A 19,858-nucleotide genomic window follows, 5' to 3' on the forward strand; every position below is an offset into this window, starting at 1 on the left:
CTTATATATTATATTATATATATATATATAAGATTTCTGTGATAAATATTCGAATATTTTCGTGAATCAGCGTCGATAACTAATAACGAGCATAATGAATGGACCGCGGAAATTTATACAAATTCATATTTTTATTCGTATAATTAAAAATATAGAATCTAGGCGGAAATACTACCTGTTAGATGTCGTAAATATTGATGAGCGGGTCGATCGCAGTTCGATAGACGGAGAAGGTATAAAAAATAAAGAAGATATAAAAAAAAGACTTTTTAATATTCTATTTTAGATGTTTCGCATATCATTCTACGTTATGTGCATTTTATCTATTTTTGTATTTTCGATTGAAAAATAAATCTGGTATCCCGCTGGGAGTAGCCACCCACATGATAATCAAACAGCCAAAAAATTCTACCAAATGTCCAAATTGGACAAATTGTGAATATAAACAACTAAATAAAAAAAAAATATATAAGTCTAAACGTGGATCGGGATTCACGTGTATCAGCAGACAAGAGATTTCTTTATTTCCGTAATTTATGCTGGTATTATTATGGTTCATTACGAAAAGAGTGTTGCGAAATAACAATGGAATTCAGTGTACTGAGTTTTAATGCATCGATGGGAGGATTCACGATGGCACACGTCATGATAAGATAGTGCAGAAGTCATCCTTATAGGGATGCCTCTATCGTATTGTTTCCTCGATTTTGATGGGGGGAGTTCGATTAGAGCAAACGATAAAATGCGCGTTGTTTTCAGCGTCTGGAAACACCTCATTCGTAGTGTTCATTCAGTGCGCGATTATCCATCCACTGCGAAGAAATTAAACGGAGATTTATACAGCTCGTCACGCAGCCGCTGCACCTATGGCTATTAATTTAAACCATCACGCAGCTAATTATTCAGTCGACTTCTTACGTTGAATTTATCAAGTAGCACTTTTTATAAATTGCAAATTGCATTACCTGAGCCTTGTCGCGCATAACGAGATTAATATTATTAATGAAATTTTATTAGTTACAGATTACAAGTTACAAATATTAAGAAGTATTCTTGTGTATAATTAACAAGTATTGTAATAAAATAAGTGAAATGTTACAAGTCAATTTTTACCTAATAAATTATAGTTTATAAACTACGTGATTATCTTCTTTGACCAAAAAATCATAAAATTGTGAAAAACTGACCTCTGATCAACAACTTGTAACTTGTCATTTTACTGATATTATTGATTAATAAATTATCGTGTAGGAAGGCTTTGGTTATATGATTAACTTGTTAGATTTTCTTAATTCCTTAATTGTAATTTCGTTGGTAAAATTTGCAAATGTATACGGTATTTATAAGACATTTATTGCCAATATTATGGATGTACTAGATAAGAAAACTAGCATGAATAAAACATACAGTTCACGCGTCTTACGCATAAAATTATCAACTGATACTCTAAACGTCTATGTAAATAGTGTCATTAAACATTGTCTTATTAAATATTCAGGTTTAATAATACGATGAATAATCGACTGTTGAAATATTCTATTTTATTTTAATAATATTTTGGTAATTTCTCATGGACATTTTCATATTCGTTTCAAATTTTACTCATGCAATCACGATAATCGTAACGCTAATGAAACTGCTCGTTGCATGCTAATAAAGTTTTAAAATGTTCCTTGTAACAACGCTATACTGCAATATGTATAATCACTAAAGCTATCTACAATCCGTAACACATCCAGAAGATTATTTATCGTTAAACTGCGAATTTTTACTCCAATTTATCTCTTTAGCGTGAAAACACAAGCAAAGAAATGAATTCCAAATAAAAACTTATTTTATCTTTGGATGTTTGATATATCTTTTCATATCTTGTACCTAATTCTGTACCTAAATTTCTGTGCCATTAATAAATCTCCACAAATGCAAAAAAGTGCTCAGTATACTTGCTAAAAAAAAAAAAAAACGCTTAGCAAGACGGTAGCATAAAAAATCATAAATCTCAAGCTTTTCAACGAACGATATTCGTAAAACGATGAATTCTTTACTGTTCTATTTTTTTGTGGCTTATACATAAAAGAATTTACATAACGAAGAATAAAATTCAACTGGCGGAATTGTTGATCATAGAGACGACGTTGATTAACATTGGTTGCCTGGTCTCCATTGGAGGCAGTGTCAGTGTTACCAAAGCGACACTCCCACGCGAACTTGAAGCGTTTACGTAACCGACAAACACGTTTATTGTGTTGAGGTTGAAGGAAGTCAATTGGCGCTGTTATGAAATCCCCCTCATCTGACCGTAGGGATCGCGGCGACTATACAAGTCGCTGCCTCCATTATCATCGTCATGGATAGCATTGTACGGTTTCGTAATAGCGAATGACTATATGAAACTATTTAATTTTTATCGCGTGATCGGTGATTTTTTCATATGTGAAGGAAGCTTCACATATTTTCTGCAATCGCTCACAAATTCCATGTTTGGATTTCTGCGTAACCTATTGTTTATTTTTTTTTATCTCTGAAAGTGTAACTGACAAGAGGAACATTCGGATTGATAGAGCAAAGAGTTGATAATAAAAGTAATGTAAAAACAACATGTAAAATTAATCTATTGATTAATCTGTTAACCAGCACGTACGTAAACCTTAAATTCCTATGATTGGTAACAAAAGTTCCAATAGCAAAAGTAAATCAAATTTAGTCAAATCAGTCTTAACGCACGCAAACGAATATCACAGGCAAAGAAGGCTTTATACGTAGTTCTTTTAATTCAATAAATTCCCTGGTCTCCTTGCCATGGTCTCGTTTGGAAGTAGAAATGAAGCTATACGTAAAAGGATAAAAGACCTTCACGCGAAAAAATAAGTAGTCAAATGATGAATTAATTTGTCTTTCCTGGTTAACAGTTTAAAAAAGAACCTTGAAGTTGTGAGAGGTGGGACGAGACTGGTTCTGTTACAAGTGCAGCCTGTGGACACTATCAGACTCAATTTGTTAACACGTGACGACAAATCAGGGAACTACGATCATTCAATTATTATTGGTGAAACAGAGTGAAACGACGCGATAAAGGAACGTATGCAATGGAATTTTATAGCCACTTTTATGCATAATCTTGGGATAGGAAGCGATTGCATTCACGGCACATGGCTCAATACGCATCTCCGAGCGGAGTATACGATCTCGCATACTGTTCTTCATCCTTGTCCATTTTAATCGTTCTGAAGGAAACGCCGATAAGGGCAATACCAAATGTATTCGATTGGCCTGAATCGCGAAACAGGCGCGTGACCAAAATTATACAGCTGCGCGTAATTCTAGAATTCTAGCACGTACCAATCACAATCCGGCCGATTTATTTACATGAGCCGATTAAATAGAGCCGTCCACTAGTTTTCAATTACATTATTCAACGATCGCTTGCCGCGAATCGTGTCGATCCTGACGTGGTCGTCGAAAATTCCAATTACTATCGACGATAACCGACGAAATATTGGATCATATGCCGCATGGAACATTGTTCTTTTGTTTCTCAATAATACAGTATATTATTCTTATTGTAGACACTTTAACACGTGCATAGTTTAAAAAATAGATCGTTACAGTTAGTTTTGTCCTTCTCCTTAAACCGAGTGACAAATTTTACATTTGCGTGACTGTGGTTTTTCATATGGGAACAGCACAATGGTTCGGATTCAAAAAAAAGTTTTTTAAATCCACGAAAAAATAATTCGGAAGCTTTCATGAAGACGATTTTCGTACATGTTTCAATAATGTACACGTATTCAGGTCTTCTGCAGAAAAGAATGTTGCGGCAGCGTTCTTCTATGGACGTTACATAATTTAACGATTTTTAAGAATTCTTTTGATTTCAATGAATTTTCAGGGTGGACTGGAACAAAAAGATCAAGAAGATTTCCAGTCAGTATACTTGTCGTTATTGTCTGAATTGAAATAAATGATTTATGTTGAATATTGGCAAAACAGCGAATGTTCCAATTGCAAATTCCGAGATTTCATTCTTTTTTCGGTAATTAATTCGATAAAAGAAAGTAGGAGAAACTCGTCATAAAAATAAAACAAATTATTCAGTTTGATATAGACGACAACGATAAACATACTGATTAAGAATCTTCTTGACTTTGTTTCAATCTACTCGACAGCCTTGATCACCTACGTCAGCGAGATACGATTTCTAAACACGTGTTCATTGCAGGCGAGATAAAACCAAGGAACAAATAATTGAAACTGTCTTAAATTTTGCAACATTTACAGAAGAATGCCCTCTTAAATATTAGTAAAAATGAAATCATACAGCCGGCGAAAGCCATAGCAATAATTAAAGTGATCAATGCATCGTTGAATGAAGACTCGTATTTAAGAAGATTATATCTATTTTCATAATTAAAAATCTAAAATTACACTACATGTTTCACTCCGCGACACATTCTAACTTATCATCAATTTTTTCCTCGATGCACATATTAATCGTGACAACTTTAACAACAGAATGTGACGACGCTTCAAAGAAAATATTGACTTTAGGCCTTATCGGGAGTTAGATTGTAGTCACATGATATGAACATCTTGAAAATTCAATATTTGCGCTTAAATGCAAATTCGTAGGAATATTCCTGGACGCGAGTATATAGTTAGGCTCTATGTTGCCTTCGGTTCATATAAAGGAATAAACATGAAACATCCTCATTATGTAATATACGTACATCGTGAGAAGGCGCTACGTTACTTGCGTCGATTCGGCCTTGAGCTTGTGCCATATTGATAGACATACATCGTAATTTACATACATTGCAAGTCTCTTCTGTTTAACCTTGAGAGGGTTTACTAAAACAGGAAACTGCAATCAAATGAATATTTGCGGTGGTCATAATCGAAGTCTTTAGAGTGCTGATTACAGCTGCGTTTGACGTATGGCATTCGACTAATCCATTCATTACAGATAATGAAGAAAAAGTTGATATTATTATTACTCAAGAAAAAACTCGCATCAGCTCGTTAAACAGTTTTTTTTTCTTTTTTTTATCGAAATCAAACGTTCTTTCGCAATATATTGAAATTCATAAGTGTTCGATCATTTATAACAAATTGTCATGAACATGTATGTAGCAATATAAAATATTTTGAAATTTCATTAGCATTTTACAGATTGAAATACTTTTACGAACCACTGAATAATCCCGATTCTGAAAAAAAATAATTTCAAAATTTCCTCGACATCGATACGTTTAACGTTATTAATCGACCTCAGTATCTTTAATTTCATCGATTTTGATGAATGATTCAGCGTGGCGTGCTACGTGGCGTTGGTCCAAGTTGCTATATTAACCAGGCAATGAGAAAAAACGCCTCAACATTGGTCACAGTATGATACGAACGCCGCGCTAAATTATCGGACCGTTGCGCAATGAAAAATTATATCGCTATATACGAAGTGAATTTACAACCTCTCCGTTTTATCGATATCGTCGTATGGTCGCCGAATGATGCTTTAAACCGGCGCGGAATATACGATGCGATTTCTATAACACCCTGAAGCTTTGATAAGTGGAATTTTATTCTTATAATATTGTGAAATCGAGAGATTAATGCAAACGGCTTGGTATTATTATAGAGAAAAAATAATCTTTTATGATATCTTTAACTTTAACGATATCGTTTGATATCTGATTATTCGAGATAAGTTGAGAATGCTGCTGTGAAAAAAGGGGTAGCCGACACATTTTATCTTAACATTGTCAATCTCGGAGTGTATACGTTGTCAGGAACTTCTAATTGAATCAAAAGATACATACGTAAACATCTCCAACATATAGACATTTAATATTTGATTATTCAATACGACTCGAAAGTAAAAAAAAAAGGAGAGTCATCGTAGCATGTAAATTTGTTAACCATGTATGTCTCTTAGCCTATATAATTATCAAGTCGGATCGAGCCATAATTTCATTGACACATTATCATCATAAAACGGATAAAATTTTAAGATTAGACGTTTGATCACAAGAGATGACTTGAAAATATTTCAATAAGCATAACGAGACCTTATGATAATGCGGCTATTAAAATACACATTATGTAGACACTATTATCTGGATATATTATCTAGATTTTTTGCTTTTACTAGGCTTCTTTATTTTTCGCTGTAGATATACTTTTATCTGTAATAGGCTTGTGAGTATGTTGTGTACTTGTCACTGTATTATTCGTTTACTTTTCTGCTTCCTTATTCATTCATTCATTTATTTATTTGTTATTTATAAGGGTAAACCCTTTGATATAACAGATTAACGTAACTCACGGAAGAATAAAAGGGCAAAAGAAAGAAGAAGATAAAGAAACGAAACAAAAAGCAAATGCATATGCGTATGATATACAAGAAGAGAGAAAAAAACCGAGGATAGACACGAATAAGAATCAACGAATTATCAAGAAGGCCCAGCAAATAACGCAGAAAAGTAGAACAAATATTAACACTATGGATAAATATTATTAATAATTATATCAATGTGTTAATATAAAAGACTCTGATTAATTACAATGACTTTTGCATATAGTGTTACGAAAGAGGCTAAATTACAAAATTACATGTGATCATGCGATATTTCAAACTATACATTATCCACACATTATTAAAAAAAATTCAACAAAAAGTGTCGTGCCACAAATATACCGGTCCCAGTTGTATAACAACTATCGCTTGTCTTTTTCCACGAAGTAACGAGGAATTCATTAGCGAGGATAAAAAGAAACCGTACCCAGAAGGATCGTTTTCCAGGAACATCCAGCTATGATATTACCAGGAACCGGTGAAAGGAGCATCAATTCTTGTTGGATGCAGGCGTAATACCGGCATGCGCCACGTTTGGAAGAGTATTTTGTAACTCTTTCTTTACCAGCACGCGCTGGATAACTGCGTAAGAATAAACGTTTACTGTTATCGCGGTCATCGAACGTGATCCTGAGACGCTGCTGGAAGGCTCGTAATCGCCCGGTATGTTCGAATATCGAGTTCGAATATCAATAAAAGCTGCCGCTAAGTCGTCGCGAAACGCGCGACGCGATTGCAAGCACTTGGCTTGAATAAAGTCGTTACATTTTCTACCACCCGAGGTCCTACGTGTTCATCCCGTTCGCGCAGACATCCCTTTCGAGTCTTCTTCGTTTATTCCCTGGCCGATCCTCTGCTCCTTCGAAACCGTACTCCGTTTGCTTGCCGTTCGAGACAATTGTACGACGAGACGAGAAAGGTTACCCCCAGCCAGGCCGACTTTTACCAATTGTAGTTCGAACTTCGTAGAAAAGAGACGCTTTTATCGCTTTTATGGCTAGAGAGAGAAAGAGAGCGGATTTGCAAGAGAAACAGAGGGTCGATCGATGCTGCGAACGTGCCAGGTAGAATAGGGAAAAGGGACTTACATTCTTTTCGATGTTCTTGCTCGGTATTAAATAAAGACAAACGTGGGATAAAAGGGTAATAAGGATTTCGTTTCTCAGATATGATATCGATAGCGTTTGTATATGTACGGTATCGTTTAAAAGTTTCACTTGCTTAGTTTCAACAAGATGTACTCTAATCGAGGACTACAGGAAAAAAGACTTTATGATAGACTTTGTGACACACTTTGTGACTGAAAAGAAGTATTTTAATGTGATATAGATAAAATAGAGAAGGTTCTACTAGATGTAGCCAAAGCTGTAATTGTTAAAACGAACAATATTTCAATATTTTCAATATTTTAATATTACAAGCAACAATATTTTTTATATTGTAGAGAGGTTGAAGAAATTGGTGTTGTGTCCAAAATCAAATAAAATTGTCGTTTCTAAATGTATACTTTGCCGATTCCATGAAAATACGCTAAATAGACAAGCACCGCTTCTAAATATTATTTCATCGTTAACTTTGCATTTCCATTTTCATTTACTCGAATTTTTACATATCCATAAAATTCAAATGCTGTTATTTCGAACTGTTCTTACGTGCCACAAAGTACATGACTTATGGCATCCTTGAATATTTTGCCCTCCTCTTTCCACAGCTCATGGCCATACAAATCAAGGTTCAAACGTTCGAAGTTTCACTTTCTCTCGCAGTGTTTAGAAAGTGATAAAAGGATTTGTAATTCAAGTTATTTGACGTTAATACAATGATTGACAAGCTGATAAATATATTGACTGATAGAGAGGGATAATATTTGGTAATAACAAAACAAAATAATCAGTCGGGGTCTTTGTTACAATAAAATGTACTTGAAGAGATTGTGAATACGATTTATAGGTTTTTATTTATTAAAGTGGAAATTTTCTACATTACTATATATTCGATGAAACGCGTACAGCGATGCCTTGAAAATTTTCCAAGTGATCGCCTGCTACGATATTCGCCCCTTGTCAGGATACTTTATTCAAAGAATTCGCTTTGTGTCGTTATCGTTGCTGCGCCCTTCTTCGCGAAGTTAATCCAATCACCCCCTGCCGGGTCTGCAAAATTTCCAGTCGATGTCAGTAAAAGAACAGAAGCCCCCGGAAGAAGGGCTGGCTCGTTTTTGGAGCCACTCAATTTCACGTCGAGGCTCGCAATTTTCTTTATCTTCCCTATCGCGGTGTGTATCTTCTCTAAATAATGACAAGCCGTAACGTGTTTGTTAGGAGAGTGTTGCAAACAGACTACTCGATTAGATAACACTGCAATGACGTATCAAGACGGAAGAAAAATGACATGTATGTACAGCACGAGTGTTTGATTATTATTAATTACCGCGATAGAGATGATTTCCCTGTTATTTCATTGATTGCCTACCAAGCTGCGTTATCGTGCCTCGCGTATTATATAACATCGCAATATAATTGAAATTTGTTTTCAACTGAATCTATTAATCAAAATGTTGATTTCCTAAGTTATTTTGTTCGATTAAATTTACACATTCCATTGACAAAATCAAAATGAAAGGATAAACGATATAAGGAAAATCTCATCCATGTACTTTAAAAAAAAAAAAATTACAGAAAGTCTGCCAAAAATTATGAATTAATCATTTTCTCTTGAAGGAGTTTGCATCTCCTATTAAATATTACAACGAGTACATTGTTTTGTATATTTTATATATATCTGCATCTATATCTCCGTATCTGTTCCATCTGGAGCACACGAGGAAGTGTTTCTTAGTAAAGTTTATAGCAGAACCGTACAAAGAGCTAGTTTTCAGTCGGAACCTTAAGGAGCACGAGCAATTGCATTTAGGATTTTTAGTTTACTTCGCACTCGATAGACTGGCACGTGCTATAACCTCTGTATTTCCGAAGGGTACTTTGAAACCATATTGTGACAAGCCATATTGTGTGGTACAAGTCGTCGAACTTATCTGATCTGGCGGGGTAGCACGACCTTTCAAGAAAACCGAACACTTTACATACATTCGGGTACCTCCCGACCCTTACCAAGAGAAGTCGAAAGGAAGGGTGGTCGTAATATTCGGGACGTCGATTGGAAAACAAATTTTTGACGAAAACTAATCAGCGCGTGTCCCGAATAACCTTGAAAACTCGGACAGACACTGTAGCATTCAACCAATATACACATTTTAACTTTCTAAGCAGAACGCATTTTCGGTGAATTGAGACATACTTTAACGTTCATTCAGTATATATCTTTTAACATCGGTCGATCAGCACAGCCGTACAAACATCGAATTACGTACATTGTACTATATTCGACTACACGTCTAGTTTTCATTAAAACACGAGTGACCTGTTACTATTATTACTATATACTGATATTCATAGTTATATCAACACATAACGTTCGCGTCTAAGTCGACGAAGTACCGGAGGCAAACACGTCCGTACAGTATCTACATACAATACAATAGAGGAAGCACCGAAGGCTACGTTAGATGATTGTTTGGCCTGATTTCATACCGAAGAAATTTCTACGGGCATCGAGGTATCGAAAGCATCGAGATTCTGATCGGTAAAGTGTCGTTGGCTCGACGAGCCCTCGAGTCTGCTAAGAAATTGGTGAAATGGTGTTTGCAATGACTCCTCGACGAGTGAAGTGGCTTTAGATTGGTACAGCTGATTCGATTATTATTGGAAGGCAATATGGTAACAGTGCTCGTTCAATTATCGTCGATGAATATTGACTATAAAAGATTAGAGATCGAGATCACTAAACCTACCACTGCTGGTTAAATTGACCGTTTTCAAACTTCTACACAAATTTAACCATATTTAAACGTTATTATATCGCTTTATAATTTATAACTATTCATAAAACATGCAAACAATATATTTTTCGGTATTTACTTCTAGCTTGCTTTTTTCTGAGAAAAAATTGTATTCTGTCCTGCCTACCGCTGGTGGCCAATTTGACAGGTCGATAAAATATTTGATTTACTCTTAAAATAAATACAATCAGTACAAAGATCTAGATACGTTCGATCGACGTTCCACTTCAGGCAATTAAACAACTCATAAACTCAAAAAGTTAATTTCAAAGCGCCAATGATACAGTCAACGATAACGATAACGTATCGTCGCAGTCGAATTTAGATGTCACAGTATAAGGTTGAATTTCTGGTCGTTTCTACTTCTGTAAATTATGTTTCTAGACGATTACGAAAGTACGAAAACCGCTTCTTATCGGACAAAATCCGTGAAATACGAGCCGCGTTCCTTCGTGACATTAATTTCCTGTCGATAATGGACGGAGTTATAAAACGAACGGCCCATTATGGGATTTTCACGGTTAATTGCTCATTCATGACCCGAACGCATTTGTACAGCCGTTTTCTTTTTCCCTCTTTTCTCGCTCACTTTTAACGTATCCGTGTTACATTTACTTTTTCCGTACTACGACACTATTCGATCGCGTGGTTACGTGAGAACATCGTTTATCAACGTTGTTATATAATCGACGGCAATTATTGTCACTAATGAACCACTGTAAATTACGATAGCTAATATTGTGTACAAGTTATCGATCATAATTGCAAAACTGGATAGAAAAATTGCTGTTCGCCGAAGTGGAATATATATTAAACTGCGAATATTTATGCATTTATTGGAAATTTTAATATTCAATACTGTGCAAAATATGAATAATGTGTAAAAGTATACAAAATAAAATACTTAGACAAATATTACTGATAAAATGTAACCTCGAATATGAAACAAAGCATTTTCTTAGATTTCAGTTTTTTCTCTGTGATAAAAATATAAATTTGCATAAAAATCCGCGGTTCGTTGATTATTCTCGAGGATTTAATTAACAAAATTTTATTTAATTCGCATCATGGATATAGAGATTTTTGAATGGTTTCCATAAGAACAAATGCAAGATGCTCGTGTTACGGATTCATGGGATCACTTTGTACATGATCAAATTTATTAGGGGAAACCAAAATAAACGGCCGATCGCTATCAAGTTGGGAAGTCGAATCACGCCCCGAACAACTCTGAAATCTCAATTTCAGATCCCGGAAATGGCTTTGTCCCTGAATGGGCTTCGATCTCGAATCAGGGACCCTTCTGCTTTGTATATCGGCCACTGTCTTCTCGGTTCTTACAACAGGTGCAGGATAATAGCGACTACTGTCTGAAGTTTCCAATCTCGAGCAAGACGTCTATTTAATTTAAAAGCCATAACAATTACAGGAAGGCAGAGTGGCATGGGTCCAATATCATTCTGATGAAAATATCTCTAAGTTCAAGGATAACATTTTTTAACTTGAAACATTATGTTTTTAATTTTATCTTCGCTTCATTCATCGTTTTATCTCCTAATTTTTTAACGTTGTTTATTTTCGAACTCAAACGAAATTCCTGTATCTCCACTTTGAACTTTCAAGAAACCAAACTAAGCAGTACGTAGGAATAAGGTTTAATCGAACTAGTATTACATGATTTTATATACATCGATTATACTTATTAAATACCTCTACGGTACGTAGATCATTTGGTAAATAGTTGAAATTGTTATGTTTTTGCGTAAACAGTTGGTATTGAACGAAACTTCATTGATAGCTATTGCCGTTATTTGTCCTGACTGTATGGATTACCTAAATAACTAACAAATTGTTGTACGATATCGCCCAAATAATGAATATACGAATTAAGCAATTAAAATGGCATCGTATGCGTGAGTGGTAAGGAAAGTATTCAGAATGAAAGTAGAATGGAAAGGAAGATAAAATATGACGAGCGTTTTAAACGAAGACGTTGGAGAATGGATTGTGTTTCAAGCGTTCGTCTGATGGAAAAGTTGGTCGTGCGAAAAACTGACACGTTCCGCGAAGAAAAATAAATGTATTCACAATGCGTGCAGAAAAACTTAAGAGTCCTTGAGTCTTTGTTACCGGAAATGTTGGATCTATGCGAAGAAAGGTAGGTGTTCGTGTGTTACTATCGCTTACGCAATCATTCGCTGGATAATTTTCAAAATCGTAAAATTACGTAATATAATTTTAACCGATATTACGTGTTATTCGATTCTGTGTGGAAACCAATGTCATGGCTTCCATCATCGTCAGAAATGTTACATCGTATAAATTTTCGCAAGTGTTTCGTACGATTAAAACATTCCCGTTGAAATCATCGATGTTACACGGCTATTGTTACACGATATATTCTACATATTGCATATTGAACGTGATAGATAGACAATGAAATTAATGACGAACGTAATAATCGTCCGGGCGACCGTTCAATATAAAGCACATCAGGCAATTCTGTTTTATCATGACGTTCATAACTAGATCGTAATGACACTGGATGTGCTTAGTATCCTTATGTAAAGCACAATTATCATAGACTTTCCGTGTTTTGTGTTCCATTAGATTATCCTGCTAGTTTCAGTTTATTTAATTTGTACGTTTGCTAAGAAATTCTTTGCTATCGAGCGTTAATAGCAGAAGGCATAATTCGATATAAGTACCTTTGACCTTATATATACTTTTTATCAATGTGATAACACCAAAGATGTGACCTATAAGACGAGTTCATTGGAATGTCTATGAAAATCGTTTGGTGGCCATAAAAAGGCAGCATGGTTTTGCCATTGCAGGTCGAAGCCATTCAAAGGCCGCGAGAGGTCAACGAGGTCGTGTCGCTGAATGTCTAAATCATTCGTGGATCGTGGAGAATCACCAAGTTCGTGTTACTAGCAATCTAAGTCACTTGAAAATCACAAAGAGTGATCAAAGTCGTGGCATTAGGTATTCCAATCAATTGGAAATTACGCACTACATTGTCAAGGTTATATTATTGACTGTTGATGCTATTAGGAATTTACGGGAAGTCATCATGTTCTTGTCATTAATATTAATAGTCACTTGGAAATTATAGTACTTCGAATAGAGTCAAAATTACGTTTTGTTATGAAGAATCAAAATCATTTATGAATGATTGTTACGAACTTTTCTGATAATTAATAAGATTGTGAGCTACACACCATATGCAAATTGTTGAGGTTGACTGATAGAACGAGTGGATGAATTTGTAATAGAAAAAATATATTGAAATAAGTATAGGTATAAGTATAGGTATAATGTATACTAATCCAGATCCTCACTCTTACAGTGTTACAATACAATAGAAAGAAGGATAGGGATCACGTTCATATATTTATAGCAAAGGACATTATCAAAAAGTTAACCTTGGTGTGTAGCTCCAGCTGGAGGCTACAAAAAACAGCAATGGAAATCTACTTATACCTCTTTTATTTCTCGACCTTGTAACACAAAACAAAATTTATATTCAAGGGCACAATAATATGGACCTCTTCTTATTTCGATTTTTTTCACTAAATTTTATTCTCTTCGTAACAGGTCACGGATATACAAAAGTAAAGATGTAGAGTTTTTCTTGAAGTAATTACTTCAACACAAGTCAACGAAATGATCTTATTCACGTTACAAACTCATCTAGGTCAAAGTTTCTCGTAATTCACCTGATTCGTGAATTTCTTCTTCTGATCGTAAGTTTTAGCTCGTACTCAGCATGTACAAGGAGGATTCTACTGAAAAACGGTACGCTAGATTTGATTTTGCCATTTGCCGGTTCGCCCTATGGGCAATGTTAGATTTGGTACACAGTTAACAGGGAATATCATAAATTTCCAGCCGCTGCATTAGTTCACGGTTCACCGGCTACGATAGGATATAATCAGGCCAAGTCGAGCTGAAGATGACGCCCAGGAATATCCTCGATTCTCCTCTTCTCCCAGGTTTCATCTCGTTTCGTGGACCCCAAACCCCGAAATTCGCGGGATTATCCACGATATCTATGATTAATACCCGGCCCGAGGGCTGGTATCCGGTTTCGTTTCGCCTTGTTATCGATTTCGTTGTCGTAGAAAACCCGGACGTCCTTGTACCAATGATCGTGGACATTAATTTGCGCCTGGCTTACGGGCATAGTTATGATTAATCCGAGCAATGAGAAACAATGCGCCGTATGACCAAGCCTCTTGCAATGTTGGCGACAAATAATGAAACGGGGACAATACAGTTTCCATTCGACCGCCACTGGATGTTATAAATATCTAACTGGCCAATATACAGATAAATACACCACGTTCTTGCACCAAGTGTATTTAACGTTAGATTTAGAATACTAGATCTTGCAGCGAATAATTGTTTGCTACTGTCCAGTGTTTGACTATTAATGTAATGACACTATCGTTTAAAGGTGTTAGGTGATATCTTCTGTGTTTGATAAAACCTTGGTATTTAATGCAGATTGTGCACGTTGTGTATTTAATTTTTTTTTTCAAATTTTGAAGGCAATATAATAACTTAATCTTAAGATTGTCATAATTACGTGTTTCTACGTCAACTACCGGTGTCACATTGTCATATCTCGGTCATTGACTTGAACTGTGAATCAGAATTTCCTCGTTTGAACAGTTGCTTTGGACCATTGATAGAAGTTATAAATATCTAACTGACTAACACAGGAATGAGTAGGTGACGTTCCTTGGATTTAATATCCCCTTGCTCTTCCTCGTGGAATAATTTTACGAGACTGTATCACGTTCGTTTACATTTGAAGATCAGCAAAAATACAATAAGTTTTATTGCTCCTCTTATTTCAATGTCATTTCGTAACCGAAAGAGAATATTTTAATATAAAACGGCACAACACATTGAATTTTAAATCTACCGTCCTGTAAAAAGTGGAAAACACCACCTATCATGTTCTTCCCGTGTAGGGAAAACTTTAGATTTATTCTATTGAAATTTAAACGTTGAAATTTAGATACTGAAACGTTGATTGCCATCCTACTCTCGTGCGCCAATCTTAACAGCCAATAAAATACTATCGTGTCCAAGCCATTGATTGAAATTCTTCCTCAATTTTCGTCACTCAAGAAGCCATCTCATAATCCTAATTGTGAGCACAATTTGTTACGTAAGTAAACCGCAGTCAAAGTACAAGGTTAACTGAAACGGTAGTGATACTTGACGTCATACGTAATTGGAAAACTGGTTTGTTCGAAATGGTTGACCTCGGTTGAAACTAAACTTCCAAACCGACACGTGCCAGCATGATAGACGGAACTATGTAGTTTGTGTAAGCAAGAAATTCGCTCCGACGGATATTTAACGACGAAATTACACACAGTTCGTTCGATAGTTCTTTTGTGACTAGGAGAGAAGGTTGTGCATTGACGCCATTTGCATAGTTTGCCTAACCGATAGACGGTTTTGATCGTACGTTAAACCAGGCAAAGGGATAACATTAAATCGGTGTGGCCGGTGAACAGACGAGGGTAGAACGGCTCCGTGGTTGTTAAAGCAGCCAGGTTAAAATCGCTGCTGGCCGACCAACGTCATTGCACGATCGAAGGTTTATCGGAGTCTGCAGCAAAGGCTTTAATAATCATCGTTGCTCTATCGCGTTCCAGACCAAAGTTTCGCTCATCCTTCCACACTCTGCTGAAATTTTGTCACGTAATTAAGGCGCAGACTGACGCACGATGGGATTAAAGTTTCACCCCCTTCGTGCACATACATACGCCTGCCCTTTCTCCCTCTCTGTCTCTCGCTCCGTCCCTTGTTATTTCGCCGTGTGCTCTGATCTTCCGATATCCCCAGGAAGCTTAACCGACTGTAATCTGTTCGGCGCCTCGCAACTTGCCGGCTGCCGGATTTTCGCGACTCGAACGATTACAGAAGGGCGAACGCGTGTTTAGAATATTAATTGGCCCGGTTTAGAGAAATCGGGGGTACGTGGCGTGCGAAACACGAGCTGCAATCCCTTCGTAATAACCGTGTAGCGTATTCGTGCGGCAATTTAATCGTTCACTGCGTTCTCTTCTGCTCGAACCTAACTTCTTGTCTTCGCTCCTATTATTCGTTGACGCTAAGTATCTTTACTAAGATACAGCGATTCTATCGGAACAATAGACGTTCTTATATCGAAGGTTATAATTAGACCGCGGCTGACGAAGCGTTCGTAAAAAATTCGACGACGCGCAAGTTTATAAATCGCACAAGTTTATAAATCGCGCAAGTTTATAAATCGCGCAAGTTTATAAATAACTTATCGTATTGTTGATTTGTGGTTGTCATAGATAAATGAAAAGCCTCGCAATATTATCTAAAAAAGACGATAAACTGAAATTTAAAAAGCATTAAGAAACACTCTGTGTGAGGATTCGAAGCACGGTCGCAATGATAGTTTCCGATAAAACGACCGAGGAAAGCGGACAAAGAGTTTCGCCCTTGGAACGTTCACTCGAATTGCCAGGTTTTACCAAGTATCAAGAAGCGAGGCGCGTTCGCGTGCAACCGATTACGTAAGAAATAACCGGGAATAATGGATTCGAACGAAATTGAAACGCGAGCACACTCGAACGTGAAATTGTGTCTGGTTTAATTTGCCTCGACCAGCGTAGTTGTTAACAACGTGCGCCTCGTGTTAGACGCGAGCAAATTCCCGAATATCGGAGATACAGGGAAACATCGAATTACTCGGAACAAACGGCCACCGATAGCAAATGCCGTCATGCCACGCACCTCTCTTTGTTCCTTTAAAGAAAACCAGTCACCGTTTAACCCGGTTATTGCAAGCTGTTTTCGCGACGAATTCCCCTGGCTCCGTTTAGACGAGCGAGATTGAAGGCACGTTTTCACGCACGCCAGCTTGAATATCGCCACGATCGTTTTTATGGTTTTGCTTCTAAATGCCTTTCGTTGGTTCAACGGTATCGTAATTGTAGCCTGTAAGTATCGTATTGTAAACCAGCGACGTTATTTTTAACCGATCGTATTTTAGCGATAATTTCAGAGGGAAAACGAGTATAGCGCTATTTCTTTGTCCTTTTACTAGTTTTTTATACAGTCTTGGATAAGAGTTTCAGTAAGCTACTTATCGGACGAAAATATTTCGTTTTTATGAATGGATACGCTGAGTATTATTGTAATCTTCCGATAATTGACGAAGAAACGAGTATAGTCATATTTCATTCTATACTATTTTTAATTTATATTTCTCACGTATTAAAACATTAAACTATCTTTCAAATGGAAATGAATAAATGTAGAAGAATGTTCGACGTTATTTTAATCTTGCCGCTATTTCGTAAGTAGTATATGATCCGAAAGTAAATGATCATTTCGAAAAATATAGGTTTTGCGCAAGCTGCTTTTGTTCTCTTCACAGGAACAGATTTTTCAAGTATATTATCAAATAGTATTTTAATAAATTTAGTTCGTACTTTCTATTATGTTCACGATATTTCAAAACCTTGTTTTACATAATTCCGCGCGTCTCCTATCGTATCCAGATCAGGGTTATATTCGCTATAATATTTTTAAAGAACCTATGAGTTTAAAGATGGATAAACGAAGATAATATTTAAAGATTCATTTCCATGCAATAGTACGTAGAAACATTTCCTAGAAATATATTCGGCTTCCATTTTAAGATACATAACGTAGATAATTAAAAGCTTTTGCACAGCTTAATTATTCTAATTTGAAGATTAAAATTACATACAATTTTTGTTGCTACTCAAACACATGCAAAAGCGTTTGCGCGGAGATTAACGACCAGTTCTTTAAATCTGAAGAGAGATCTTTCACGAAGTGACTCGCGGTCGGCATAATTAGCCTGATTAATTCAAATCCGAAGAGGAGGTAAAGAGACGTGAAAACCCTTTCAGTCAGACTGTCTCGCACCTCATAGACTGAGGTTTTATGTAAATAGACGTGTGTAAAGGGTAATGGCTCTTCCAAGTATTCCATTACGTTGTATTCGGCGGCTTGAATAAATTTAATCTCTAAACAATTACCTCCGTTAATATTCATGGCGAGTAAATAGTGTTATATCCGCGTTTATTGTCTGGCTACTGTTCGCTAATACTACTTACCGTAAGTATCTTCGCGATTCTTAGACTTTTCACAATATCGCGTCGTTTAAAATGAAGTGCGCTCTCATTTCTTAATAACGAGAAGAAAGGAAGGTTTCCAAGGCATGGCAGAACACGGAGGCGAAACATAACCGCGCGAAAGCACGCGTTTGGAGAACTTGAAACGAGTGGTCTAGTTATACGTGCGAGTATACACGCGATAATCGTACTTTGCTGTAACGGACTAACTCCACGTTGGCAGCATTGCCTTAAAAATCAACGATGGCCAGGCAAACAATCCCGCGTAATCTTAATCTTCGCGGACAAGGGAAGAAAATTGTCGTTAAGCATAGCTCGAGCACAACTCCGTGCACACAATTACACTGAAGAAACACGTGAGATCCATGAAGACACGCACACCTGCTTAAGAGAAGGTATAACCAAGTTGCAACGTTCAAGCCCATTTCCTTGATCTAATCAAACTTTCTTCCTAAGGGTGTCAGGAAAACACGTTTGACGAGCGTTATCAAAAAGAGACCATCCCTTTCTTATCCTTCTTCCTCAATCTGCCGATTGCGTGGGACAAAGATAGAGAAAGATAGAACACAGTGAACTGGTTCCCTATCGAGCATACGGAAAACCGTGCCGCCTTTTCGCAACCCCTTTTTCTCCGTGATAGAAAAAAAAAAGACACACACACAACTGGTTAACACGAACGTTCTTTTATCTCGGCCGTTTCCTTCGAGTTGATCCACCGGCGACGAAATGCCGGCTGATTTATAGCGACCTGATTTCAGCCCCCCCCCCTCCGCTAGAGATTCACCGTTTGTCCGGTTTATTTACGGTCTGAAAAAAGCTGAAGCGTTCCGGACCTCGCTTAGATAATTCGTTATTTATCCGGATACACGAGCTACGTACGAGAGAACCACGCCGTTTTCATCCCTTTTCATCGAATTGTCGCGATTCAACGACGCGCGGCGTTTTCCGGTCTTCAAAGCAACCGGCGGCTATTTATCTCCGGGGATCGAATGACCGGGTCGCGCCGTTTCCGGTCCTCGTGCCAACGAGATTTCCACCGCCAGGAAAGCGAACCACGTTGCATCGCGACGATTCTTCTCTTTTCAATGTGGTCGCTGTATAAGAAGGTGAAGAGACGACGAAGCCAGTGAAAAGGGATTGCAGAGGAGAAGGATCGTGGTTAGAATCGTCGTCGACGTACGCTTTGGGGGTAAGGAAGTTTGAAAGAGGACAGAAAAAGAAATGGCTCGGAGGAAGGGTGACGAGTAAGGGTTGTATTTTCTAAAGACGCTTACGCTTCAGCCAGCCACGAAGTCACGGCGAGGAAACCAGGCTGCCGTCTATATTTACTCATTTTCTTTTGGGCGTTTGTCAAAGGGAGCGTCGTCTTGGTCGTCGCTCGGCGTAAAAATGCGCAGCTATTCCGTCTTGCCTAAAGGCTTAAGCTCGCATGCGGTAATC

At 37.0% G+C, this 19,858-nt stretch overlaps 1 protein-coding gene across 5 annotated transcripts in view; it reads left to right on the forward strand.

The window, feature by feature from the left end:
- Positions 1–19,858, forward strand: part of LOC117231797 (basement membrane-specific heparan sulfate proteoglycan core protein-like) — a 175,292-nt gene that overhangs the window by 42,376 nt on the left and 113,058 nt on the right. The window lies entirely within an intron of this gene.

This window comes from Bombus vosnesenskii, unplaced genomic scaffold (assembly GCF_011952255.1).
Source record: "Bombus vosnesenskii isolate JDL3184/JDL3185 unplaced genomic scaffold, Bvos_JDL3184-5_v1.1 scf7180000013273, whole genome shotgun sequence".
Lineage (NCBI taxonomy): Eukaryota > Metazoa > Arthropoda > Insecta > Hymenoptera > Apidae > Bombus > Bombus vosnesenskii.